Below are 13,694 nucleotides of genomic sequence, written 5' to 3'. Positions count from 1 at the left end.
ATTTCCTCTTTTTGCAACCAAACTCATTTTCATTTTTCAATTTTTTAAATTTTTCAAAATTTTATTACTCCCCCTAAAATCAAAATATGTTTCAATTTTGATTTTCTGAGGAAAAATTGAAAACAAACTATACAAGAAATTTGACAACATTATGTGAATTACCTCAAATCACCATTCTCATGCAAAAACAATCAGAACTCCCCCTCACAACAAACTATTTTCCCATTTAGATTTCAAAACACTTAAGTTTGTTTCAATCAAAATGGTTTTTCCGGAAAAATTAGTTTGTGTAATAACCATTTGTAGGTTCGGGGTTATCTTCATCATCATGTTTTCATCAAATTCATAATAGATTTGACGCTATCAGTTTAAAAAAAAATCAACATGATACTTGTAGAAAATCAAGTACAACTTAATGTCCCTGATTTACCACATGTAAAACGAAAAATCACCAAAGTGAAATTTCTCAAGAAATATGCCGAATCATGTTCCACGCTTACCAACCTGGGAACTCCGGCAAGTCAGGTTTTTCATTTAAATAGATTCACCCAAACCTGACGGTCCTTGGGTGATTTCGAATTCTTATTCAACAATGGTGGAAAATTTGCATCATCCATTGTTAAATCTGAATTCTCCTTTTTTTACCTCAACCAATGGCTCCACTGGCTTCGACGAACCGGAATCATTGCCTGCAGGTACCTTGTCTGACTTTGACCTGTCAGATTCATCGCCGACCATTATCTTCTTCTTCTCCTCTTTCGTCCTCATATTTGTATCTGATGAATTCATCTTGCATGACTTTTGTGACAACTCGAACTTTAGACCTACTTTGTGTAACGATACGTGGTTATGAGAACGTTATTAATTGAATGATTATGTGATTATGTTATATGTGATGTGCATTATACATGTTTGAATGAATCCGAACCACACACCATAACCCGATCGCACAACACACAACAATCGCACAAGCCCAAGTTGGGCCACATTGCTCGCACACGGTTCAAGGGCAGCCCAAGCAAGGGTCTGCCCATTCCTCTTATGCGTACAAACACCCTTAGGGACTTGTTTTTCTCATTTTGTTACAAAATACCTTACACACACAAGAAACCCTAGTTCTTTCTCTCTCGCTCTCACGAACTCACGGCAGCCGGTTCTAGCACCTCGAAGACTTCTCGTTGTTGATCGGTTCACCCACCTTCAATCGGTTAGTGTTTGCTTATGCTTTCTTGATGATTGATGTTATTAGCGATTTTACTTGATAATCGAGGAGTCTTGTTAACATGGTTGCTTATGATACTAGTTAATAGTGTTCTTGTAAATCGGCCACATGTGTATGATGGATTTAATGTTCATATGAATAGGTAGTAATCGTATGATGATGATGATGACTTAAACGGAATGCTTGTCGGCTGTGATGTGATTATAGTTGCTATAGCTAACAATCGTAGTGTTGCTAGATGATCAGGATTGTATGTTGATATGATACATGTGCATATGAATTGTTAAATGTTTTGAATATTGTTCATGTTATAATCACATAGGGTTCATATGAATTTGATATAGAATTCCTTGTTTGATCGATATAAGATTAATCATATGTTTGGATAATTATGTTGATTGATTGAGGTAAAATTGGAAACTGTTATTAGTTGTAACCGATTGCTTAATTTCCGGAATGATAAGATCAATCGCACAAGACCTCTTGATCGTACAAGAGGTCCATTCGCACAAAACTGATCCGATCACACAAGTCATCCGGTCGCACAAGGTGTATTGATCGCACAAGATCCCCTGATCGCACAAGGGCTACCGGACCGCACAAGCTGCTATGGACTACTTAGTTGGGCCGATATGTTTTTAGACTACTTATGCCATTGGGCCGGACAAGCCCAAAGGCCGATCACACAACCTAGTTCAGTCGCACAAACTGTCCAAATCGCACAAGACTTGTATGATATTGTTGGGCCGTATTCCGTTATGTATTTGGGCCGGATTGTTTGAACTGTTTACCTATATGTCGGGCCGGGTAGTGTTTGGGCTTAGACATTGACATCGCACAAGATGGTTGGGCTCGCACAAGCTCAATGACCCAACCATCCGAACCGCACAAGTGTGATTATGATATGCTTTGACTGTTTATGTGCTATACGTGTTGCTATGATTTATACGTGCATTACTTGAACCAAACCTGACTTGAACGATAACCCTGTTAGGACGTGGTTAACCAACCTTAGTTCAAGAACTCTTTCCTTTGTGTATCTGCCGAGCAATCCAAGGTGAGTTCACACTCTTACCAAGGCATGGGATTCCCGGGGTGTTGGGAATGGGATTGATAAGGATAAGGTTGAATAGATTCATACGGACACCGTCACTAGACTACCAAACCATCGTCCTCGGTTGTGCAGGACACATACGTAAAACCTACGTATAACTAAGTTACTCGCTATCCTCGGTTGTGAAGGATACTCACGTAAAGCCTGCGTGAACGGATACTCACTACTGCCTCGGTTGTGTCAGGCACTTACGTAAAACCTACGTAAACCCCCACGTACCCTATCCTTGGTTGTGAAGGATACTTACGTAAATCCTACATAAACTTGTACGTATACTGTTCTCGGTTGTGAAGAACACTTATGGTTACGCATAGTCTAGTGGATTAATAACATGGGAAGCCCCCACCAATAGAAACCTATATTGGCCCAGTAGAGCCACCCGATACTCATGAACTTACTATTACGCATTTACTTTCTGTGAACTCGCTCAACTAGTTGTTGACTCTCTGCTGCATGACTTGCAGGACCTTAGGTACTAATGGAGCTTCCACAAGGAGGAGCAGGTCGTTGTGGGCAGATGGATCGTGATTACTTATTAAACACTTATGATGTTTCAAACACTAATACTTATATTGGGTTTTACATAAATGCTTCCGCTACATTTACTTATGTTGGTTTTGATAAACACCTTTCGTATTGATGGATAACTTTTACTATTTAATTACATGTTCAACATAATTGGTGGCTTGATCCTGGTCATGTCACGCTCCCAAGCGGTGGTACTCCGCGGGTGGATTTTGGGGAGGTGACAGATTGGTATCAGAGCCATTGGTTATAGAGAACTTGGTTTTAATATGGGAATATGTTTTTATTAAAACCAGACTATAACCAGTACAGTGCTCTCAACGATCCACAACGACGCTTCGCTCCACGTGCAAGACTCGACATCCTAGGTAATAAGGTTTATGTTTATTGCCTGTATGCTAGAACTATATAGAATTTTGCTCGCATTACGTTTAGATACACATGACTTTATTACATGAGAATACCTACGTGCTTACGCTTTTCTGTCATCGCCCTACTCGCGAACCATTCTCACTTACGTTACTTTTACTATGAAGATCATGTCTGGACGAATCAACATGACCCAAGCCCAGTTAGAGGCTCTCGTTCAAGCTCAAGTTGCTGCGGCACTTGCAGCTGCTCAAGCAGGTAGTATACCCTGCAGTATAGACTCATACTAGGATCCTTAGATCCTGCATTAACTCTCGTATTTAACTTCGTCCTATTCATACACAATAGGTCAACACGCGCAGCAACCTGTCTGCACTTTCAAGAACTTCATGGACTGTCGTCCAAGTACCTTTAGTGGCACTGAAGGAGCGGTTGGACTCCTCCACTGGTTTGAAAAGCTCGAGTTTGTGTTCGAGATGTGTGAATGCCCTGAGGCTCGCAGGGTGAAATACGCCACTGGCACGCTAGAAGGAATAGCACTAACTTGGTGGAACGCCCAAGTTCAGATTTTAGGGTTGGCAGCTGCTAACGCCACACCCTGGAATGATTTCAAGGAACTGATCAAGAGGGAGTATTGTACTCGGGAAGACATCCATAAGCTGGAGGATGAGTTTTACCATCTGAAGATGACTGGATCAGAGATTGAAGCTTACACCAAAAGGTCAAACGAACTGGCCGTGCTGTGTCCAACTATGGTGGACCCTCCAATTAAGCACATTGAGTTGTATCTCAAAGGGTTGGCGCCAGAGATCCAGAGCCACGTTACTTCGGCTAATCTTGATAACATCCAGGATATTCAACGCCTCGCTCACCGCATCACAGACCAGGCAGTGGATCAGAACAAACTGCCTAAATGCATCAGCGCTACTGCTACCGCTACTACTTCAGCTACTCCTGCTACTCCCAGTGACAGTAAGAGAAAATGGGATGGGGATTCCAGCAAGGGATCAGCTTCAGTTCAGTCTCAGGCCCAGCAGCGGAAGACTGACAGTTATCAGAGTCCCAGCCAGCATTCCTCAGGTAGTCACAGGCAGGGCGGATATCGAGGGAACCTTCCAAAATGCAACAACTGCGGCAGACACCACGGTGGCCAGTGTAACAAGGGTCGCTGCCAAAGATGCCTCAAGATGGGTCATGAGGCCAAGGATTGTAGAAGCCCTCGGCTTGCGAACCAGAACCAGCAGCAGCCACAGGCACAGCAGAATCAGCAACAGGGCAACAAAGGATGTTTTCATTGCGGCGCAGAAGGGCACTTCAAAAGGCACTGTCCTCAGCTGAACAGGAACAACAACAACAACAATAACAACAATCAGGGCAATGGCAACAACAACAACGGCAACGAGGCAAGGGGTCGTGCATTTGTGTTAGGGCAGGGTGATGCCAGGAATGATCCCAACATCGTTATGGGTAAGTTTCTTCTCGACAACATTTATGTTACTGCTTTGTTTGATTCGGGTGCGGATACAAGTTACATGTCTTTGAAAATGAGTAAATTGTTAAAACGTACATCAACACCTCTAAACACCAAACACGTCGTAGAACTAGCTAATGGTAAGAGTTTAGAAGCCACGCAAGTAGTCAGGGGTTGTAGTATCGTCTTAGCCGGTCAAACGTTCTCGATCGACCTTATTCCCATAGCCTTGGGAAGTTTTGATATCGTCATAGGGATGGATTGGTTATCCCAACATCAGGCAGAGATCTTATGCAGCGAAAAGATTATTCGCATTCCCCGTTCTGGTCAAGAACCTCTCGAGGTCCAAGGCGACAAGAGTGGTGCTGTGGTTGGCATCATCTCTTTCTTGAAGGCTCAGAAGTGTCTGCGGAAGGGTCACACCGCAATCTTGGCACTCGTTTCGGATGCATCAGTGAAGGAAAAGAAACTGGAGGATATTCCAGTTGTACGCGACTACCCTCAGGTGTTTCCTGAAGACTTACCTGGCTTACCGCCACATCGCCAAGTCGAATTTCAAATCGAGCTCGCTCCAGGAGCAGCACCCATAGCTCGCGCACCATATCGTCTAGCTCTATCAGAACTGGAAGAACTGTCGAAGCAGCTACAAGAGCTCTTGGAAAAGGGATTCATTCGTCCAAGCTCTTCGCCATGGGGAGCTCAAGTGTTATTTGTGAAAAAGAAGGACGGTACCTTCAGGATGTGTATAGACTACAGGGAACTCAACAAGGTGACGGTGAAGAACCGTTATCCTCTTCCACGCATAGATGACTTATTCGACCAGTTGCAAGGGTCGTGCTACTATTCGAAGATAGACCTGAGGTCAGGGTACCATCAGCTGAGAGTCCGAGAGGAGGACGTATCCAAGACCGCATTCAGAACTCGTTATGGTCACTACGAGTTTCTTGTCATGCCGTTCGGGTTAACGAACGCGCCTGCCGTATTTATGGACCTTATGAACAGGGTGTGCAAACCCTATCTTGACAAGTTCGTCATTGTTTTCATCGACGACATCCTGATCTACTCTATGAGTCAGGAGGAACACGAGCAGCATCTACGCCTTATTTTGGAACTCCTACGGAAGGAACAGCTGTACGCTAAGTTTTCAAAATGCGACTTCTGGCTTCGTGAAGTCCACTTCTTAGGCCACGTAGTGAACAAGGATGGGATCCATGTCGATCCATCCAAGGTAGACTCGATCAGGAACTGGCCTGCACCACGTACGCCAACGGAAATACGCCAATTCTTGGGTTTGGCGGGGTACTACAGACGGTTTATTAAAGACTTTTCAAAGATTGCTCAGCCGCTTACACTACTGACACAGAAGGGTGTCACCTACCGTTGGGGCGATACGCAGGAAACTGCTTTTCAGCACTTAAAGGATAGACTTTGCAGTGCACCTATCCTCTCTTTGCCAGAGGGCACAGATGACTTCGTGGTTTATTGTGATGCATCCATTCGGGGTCTTGGATGTGTGTTAATGCAGCGCGACAAGGTCATTGCTTACGCCTCGCGCCAACTTAAGATTCACGAACGGAACTACACGACGCACGATTTAGAGCTGGGAGCTGTTGTTTTTGCACTTAAGATATGGCGACACTACCTGTACGGTACCAGGTGCACGATTTACACCGATCACAGGAGTCTCGAGCATATTCTTAAGCAGAAGGATTTGAACATGCGTCAACGACGATGGGTTGAACTACTTAACGATTACGAATGCGCCATCAAGTACCATCCAGGCAAAGCCAATGTTGTGGCTGATGCCCTCAGTCGGAAAGATACTTTACCTCGGCGCGTGCGAGCGCTGCAACTTACGATACAGTCCAGTCTTCCAGCACAGATACGAAATGCTCAGGTAGAAGCATTGAAACCAGAAAATGTCAAAGCTGAAGCCCTACGCGGCTCACGACAACGATTAGAGCAGAAGGCAGACGGCGCCTACTATGTATCGGGGCGTATTTGGGTCCCACTTTATGGCGGTCTACGCGAGCTTGTAATGGATGAAGCTCACAAGTCTCGCTACTCGGTACATCCAGGGTCGGACAAGATGTACCACGACATCAGAACAACATACTGGTGGCCTAGCATGAAGGCCCACATCGCTACTTACGTTGGCAAGTGCTTGACCTGTGCGAGAGTCAAGGTTGAATACCAGAAACCAGCGGGCCTACTTCAGCAGCCTAAGATACCTCAATGGAAATGGGAAGAAATTTCCATGGATTTCGTTACAGGCCTACCTAGATCCCAGCGTGGGAATGATACCATATGGGTGATCGTGGATCGACTCACCAAGTCTGCACACTTTCTGGCTATAAAGGAAACGGATAAGTTCTCCACTCTCGCAGACGTCTATCTTAAAGAAGTTGTTTCGAGGCACGGAGTGCCCACTTCCATCATTTCGGATCGGGATGCACGATTCACGTCAGAGCTATGGCAAGCGATGCACAAATCCTTCGGCTCACGGTTAGACATGAGCACAGCATATCACCCTCAGACGGATGGGCAGTCTGAGCGAACGATCCAAACTCTTGAAGACATGCTTCGGGCATGCGTTATCGATTTCGGCAACGGCTGGGAAAAGCACCTCCCTTTGGTGGAGTTCTCATATAATAACAGTTATCACACCAGCATACAAGCCGCTCCATTCGAGGCATTGTACGGACGTAAATGCTGGTCACCTCTCTGTTGGGCAGAGGTGGGCGATAGTCAGATTACGGGTCCAGAGATTGTAGTGGACGCCACAGAAAAGATTTCACAGATACGACAACGCATGGCGGCAGCACGCGACCGTCAGAAAGCCTACGCGGACAAGCGTAGAAAGCCTTTGGAATTTCAGGTCGGGGACCGGGTGTTATTAAAAGTCTCACCCTGGAAGGGTGTGGTTCGTTTTGGAAAACGGGGCAAACTAAATCCGCGGTACGTCGGACCATTCGAAATCATTGAGAAAATCGGCAAAGTGGCCTACAAGTTGAACTTACCAGCTGAACTCGGTGCAGTTCACAACGTCTTTCACGTGTCGAACTTAAAGAAGTGCCTATCAGATGAAACCCTCATCATTCCTTTCAAAGAACTTACTATCGACAAGCGGTTGCAGTTCGTCGAGGAACCAGTTGAAATCACGGACCGGGATGTGAAGGTCCTCAAAAACAAGAGAATCCCTCTTGTTCGAGTACGTTGGAACTCCAAACGTGGCCCAGAGTACACCTGGGAACGCGAAGACAGGATGACAGAAAAGTACCCCCAGTTATTCACGAGCAACGCAACCACTACTGAGGCTGAAGCTACTACTTCGGAATTTCGGGACGAAATTCCAGATCAACGGGGGGAGGATGTGACACCCCAGGAAAACCAATGAACGATTGAACTTACCTAGCTTCCTCAGTGAGTGCGTACCAAATTTCGGGACGAAATTTCTTTTTAGTTGGGGATAATGTGACAACTCGAACTTTAGACCTACTTTGTGTAACGATACGTGGTTATGAGAACATTATTAATTGAATGATTATGTGATTATGTTATATGTGATGTGCATTATACATGTTTGAATGAATCCGAACCACACACCATAACCCGATCGCACAACACACAACAATCGCACAAGCCCAAGTTGGGCCACATTGCTCGCACACGGTTCAAGGGCAGCCCAAGCAAGGGTCTGCCCATTCCTCTTATGCGTACAAACACCCTTAGGGACTTGTTTTTCTCATTTTGTTACAAAATACCTTACACACACAAGAAACCCTAGTTCTTTCTCTCTCGCTCTCACGAACTCACGGCAGCCGGTTCTAGCACCTCGAAGACTTCTCGTTGTTGATCGGTTCACCCACCTTCAATCGGTTAGTGTTTGCTTATGCTTTCTTAATGATTGATGTTATTAGCGATTTTACTTGATAACCGAGGAGTCTTGTTAACATGGTTGCTTATGATACTAGTTAATAGTGTTCTTGTAAATCGGCCACATGTGTATGATGGATTTAATGTTCATATGAATAGGTAGTAATCGTATGATGATGATGATGACTTAAACGGAATGCTTGTCGGCTGTGATGTGATTATAGTTGCTATAGCTAACAATCGTAGTGTTGCTAGATGATCAGGATTGTATGTTGATATGATACATGTGCATATGAATTGTTAAATGTTTTGAATATTGTTCATGTTATAATCACATAGGGTTCATATGAATTTGATATAGAATTCCTTGTTTGATCGATATAAGATTAATCATATGTTTGGATAATTATGTTGATTGATTGAGGTAAAATTGGAAACTGTTATTAGTTGTAACCGATTGCTTAATTTCCGGAATGATAAGATCAATCGCACAAGACCTCTTGATCGTACAAGAGGTCCATTCGCACAAAACTGATCCGATCACACAAGTCATCCGGTCGCACAAGGTGTATTGATCGCACAAGATCCCCTGATCGCACAAGGGCTACCGGACCGCACAAGCTGCTATGGACTACTTAGTTGGGCCGATATGTTTTTAGACTACTTATGCCATTGGGCCGGACAAGCCCAAAGGCCGATCACACAACCTAGTTCAGTCGCACTAACTGTCCAAATCGCACAAGACTTGTATGATATTGTTGGGCCGTATTCCGTTATGTATTTGGGCTGGATTGTTTGAACTGTTTACCTATATGTCGGGCCGGGTAGTGTTTGGGCTTAGACATTGACATCGCACAAGATGGTTGGGCTCGCACAAGCTCAATGACCCAACCATCCGAACCGCACAAGTGTGATTATGATATGCTTTGACTGTTTACGTGCTATACGTGTTGCTATGATTTATACGTGCATTACTTGAACCAAACCTGACTTGAACGATAACCCTGTTAGGACGTGGTTAACCAACCTTAGTTCAAGAACTCTTTCCTTTGTGTATCTGCCGAGCAATCCAAGGTGAGTTCACACTCTTACCAAGGCATGGGATTCCCGGGGTGTTGGGAATGGGATTGATAAGGATAAGGTTGAATAGATTCATACGGACACCGTCACTAGACTACCAAACCATCGTCCTCGGTTGTGCAGGACACATACGTAAAACCTACGTATAACTAAGTTACTCGCTATCCTCGGTTGTGAAGGATACTCACGTAAAGCCTGCGTGAACGGATACTCACTACTGCCTCGGTTGTGTCAGGCACTTACGTAAAACCTACGTAAACCCCCACGTACCCTATCCTCGGTTGTGAAGGATACTTACGTAGATCCTACGTAAACTTGTACGTATACTGTTCTCGGTTGTGAAGAACACTTATGGTTACGCATAGTCTAGTGGATTAATAACATGGGAAGCCCCCACCAATAGAAACCTATATTGGCCCAGTAGAGCCACCCGATACTCATGAACTTACTATTACGCATTTACTTTCTGTGAACTCGCTCAACTAATTGTTGACTCTCTGCTGCATGCCTTCCAGGACCTTAGGTACTAATGGAGCTTGCACAAGGAGGAGCAGGTCGTTGTGGGCAGATGGATCGTGATTACTTATTAAACACTTATGATGTTTCAAACACTAATACTTATATTGGGTTTTACATAAATGCTTCCGCTACATTTACTTATGTTGGTTTTGATAAACACCTTTCGTATTGATGGATAACTTTTACTATTTAATTACATGTTCAACATAATTGGTGGCTTGATCCTGGTCATGTCACGCTCCCAAGCGGTGGTACTCCGCGGGTGGATTTTGGGGGTGTGACAACTTTGCAGCCGAAGAAATTGATTCATCAAAACTCTTATTCTTTCCCACGGATGAACCCGAGGACAATATCTTCTCCAAATACTCTCGAGATTTCTTCCTCTTCTTCCTCAGTCGGTCTTTCTGCCCCTGTGAAAGCTTCACTTTCGTCTCTTGAACTTTTTGTTCTTGAACTTTTGGTTTTTGAACTTTTGGTTCTTGAGGCTTGACTTTGACTGGAATCTTTGCCAATTTCTGAGAATTAGCCCTCAATCTGTCATTCGATCTCCTTGGGCAATCTCTGGCAATGTGACCTTTGATGTTGCAGTTAAAGCACCTCCTGGTCTCATAACTCCAATACTGACAGTTAACAGCAATGTGTCCGTGATATCCGCAACTGTAACACACTCTGTTATCGTACCAGTTACCACCTTTTTCACACCAAATTCTCAGATCATAACATTGTTTAGCTTGGTGGTATTCCTTCCTCAAGTTTGCTGGTTTTGACGTTTGAGCACTGTGGTCCAACCTGCACCACTTATTACCAACAATTTTTGAGTTTTCATTTTTTACTTTTTGTAATTTTGCATTACGATTGGATGATCGATCTGATGAACTTTTATTATGTTTTTGAAAATTTTTCTCATTTTTAATTTTTTGTTTCTGTTCCACTTTCTTCTTCAAAGGTTTTTGCTTAGAGCATTCTCCCTTTTCAGTCGATTGTAGAACAGTTTTCTGAAATTTTTCTTTCAAATTTAAAAACAATTTTTGTTTTTCTAATTTTTCATTTTCATCATCAGATTTTTCATCGCAATCTTCAACTTTGACATTGTCAAAGTTTGTGACATCGTCACTTATTGGAACGGAATTGATAGGTTTTGGACAGGGAAAATTCAAACTATCTGATGAAGTCACAAAACCTTTCAATTTCTTCTCAAGTTCATCAATCTTGTTTTTTGAATTCTCAGCTTCATTTTCAAGCTGAGATATTCTTACAAGATGAGACTTGATTGATTTTTCATTTTCATTCTTCATGTTTTCAAGAACAGACTTTTCATTTTCCAAAGCTTTTATCTGTTCCTGAAATTTTGTTTCATTAGCTTTCAGATTCTTATTCTCAAGCTTTATCCAGAAATCCAAATCTTCTGAAGATTTCTGTTTGCTTTCAAGCTCTTTTTCCGACTCTTTGATTTTCTTTTTAGCACATTCACCTTCTTTCTCCAATTTTATAATTTTCTGAAGATGGGAATTTATCATTTTCTGTTTTTCAATGTTGTTTTTGCTAAACACATCTCTCCCATCTTCAAGAATTTTCATTTGATTTTGAAAATGTTTCTCAATTTTTGATTTCTCAATTTCAAAATCTTTAACTTTCTCTTCAAAAACTTTTTCTTTTTCTCTCAATTTCTTGTTTTCAAATGTCAAACTGTTCAAGTTACTTGACAGTTTGTCATTTTCAGCTTTCAGTTTCTCACAAATTTCACGAAACATAAGAATCTGCTGATCATCAGCTTGTTTCTTATCTCTCAACTTCTTGATCTCCAATTCCAAACTTTTCGCATCTTTCACAAGTTTGTCATTGACAGTCTTGAAGTTGCCACATTTAAAGCACACTGTTTCATTCTTCACAAATTCTTCAGCTTTTGAAGCTCCTTCTTCCTTTGCTTTGAATGTACCTGCACAAAACATTTTAACGAAATCAAGAGGATTTCCATTATTATCAATATAACAACCTCTTTTGATGTCGTATTTCATAACATATTTTGCCCTGACACATTCAATGATCTTTTTGTTCACTTCTTCAATCATATCTAAACCGAGACCCATCAAATGATTTTCCAACACTTTAATCATATCTTTTCTTTTCTTTGTACTTTCAACTTCATGAGATTTAAGTTTGCTGATGAATTTGTTTAGATGTAATTTTGAAAAATTTGAATCTTTTCTTAAATTTTCCAAACATTCACTCCATTCAACAGGTAATGCATCTGCAAACTTCTCTATCTTTTCACCATCTGATAGAAATATCTCATGTTTTTTCAAGTATTCAAGTAAGACTCCATATCGTTTTTCTAACGCTTCCAAAGTTTCATTCTGCAGACTCACAAAATATTTAAATCTTTTGACTCATCCATCCTTTTTCACACTTCTATAACTGTCATCCATAAAACCTTGATACCATTCATTAAATCTCTCAAAATAATAGTTTTCCTGTTCATCAAATACCATTGCCATTTTTCCAACACAATCTGTTCAAACAAAATTCCAAGTTCAAACAATATCCTCTTTTCAAACTAAACAGTTTCAAACGGTAATGATCTTGTTCAAACGGTCAAGAAAGTTCAAACGGATAGGGTTAATTTCAAACGACTGGACTGCTTTCAAACGATGGAAAGCAGTTTCAAATGATGGGAACTGGTTTCAAATGATGGAACCTGATTTCAAACGACCAGTTCAAACGGTCATGTATTTTCAAACGATAGAACCTGTTTCAAACGGTTGGTCAACACTTTCAAACGATGGGGCCCAAATTTCAAACGGTCAGGTATCCTTTTCAAACGATCACTCAAACGATTGATGTTTTTTCAAACGGAAGGTCCTGTTCGTTCAAACGGTCACCAGTTTTCAGTCAATTTTCACCATTTTCACTTCGAGTTTTGATCTGAAACTTTCAAGGCTTTGTCTATGTTCAAAAACACACAGTCTGTGAACTTTTGGTCCAATTTTGTCCGGTAAAACTTTCTGAACTGATGAAAGAAGGTGTAGAAATCAGAATTTGAGCGAAAAACGAGCTAAACGGTAAGAACTCTTCCTCCTGTGCTCTGATACCAATTGTAGGATCGTGAATCGACCTGTTGAGTCAATCAGAAGAATGCTCAGACCGAATCAGAGGCGGAATACATTGATTTGGTCTTCGTTCAGCTTGTATTCACTATTAATTGTCTTGTTTATTGATCTTTAACAGAGTTATAGTACAGAAACACTTCGACGGAGCTTCGCCGTCGGAAATCAGAAAGTTACAACTGAAACCGTTTGAAGGATATATATACTAATAGCCTGACCGTTTGAACATGCTTCAAACGGCCAGCCTTCAAACGAACAGACTTTCAAGCGGACAAGACATTCAAACGGTCATGTCTGTTTCAAACGGCCAGCAATCATTTTACTTGATTTCTTGTCCAATTTGACCTCCGACGAACCCGAGACTCGACATAAGACGAAGACGACAGATGACTGCACCAACATTTTTCACACAAG

The sequence above is a fragment of the Helianthus annuus genome, chromosome 11 (genome assembly GCF_002127325.2).
Source record: "Helianthus annuus cultivar XRQ/B chromosome 11, HanXRQr2.0-SUNRISE, whole genome shotgun sequence".
In the NCBI taxonomy this organism is placed as follows: Eukaryota; Viridiplantae; Streptophyta; class Magnoliopsida; order Asterales; family Asteraceae; genus Helianthus; species Helianthus annuus.
The sequence above is the reverse complement of the archived record's forward strand: the minus strand, read 5'-3'. Positions refer to the sequence as shown.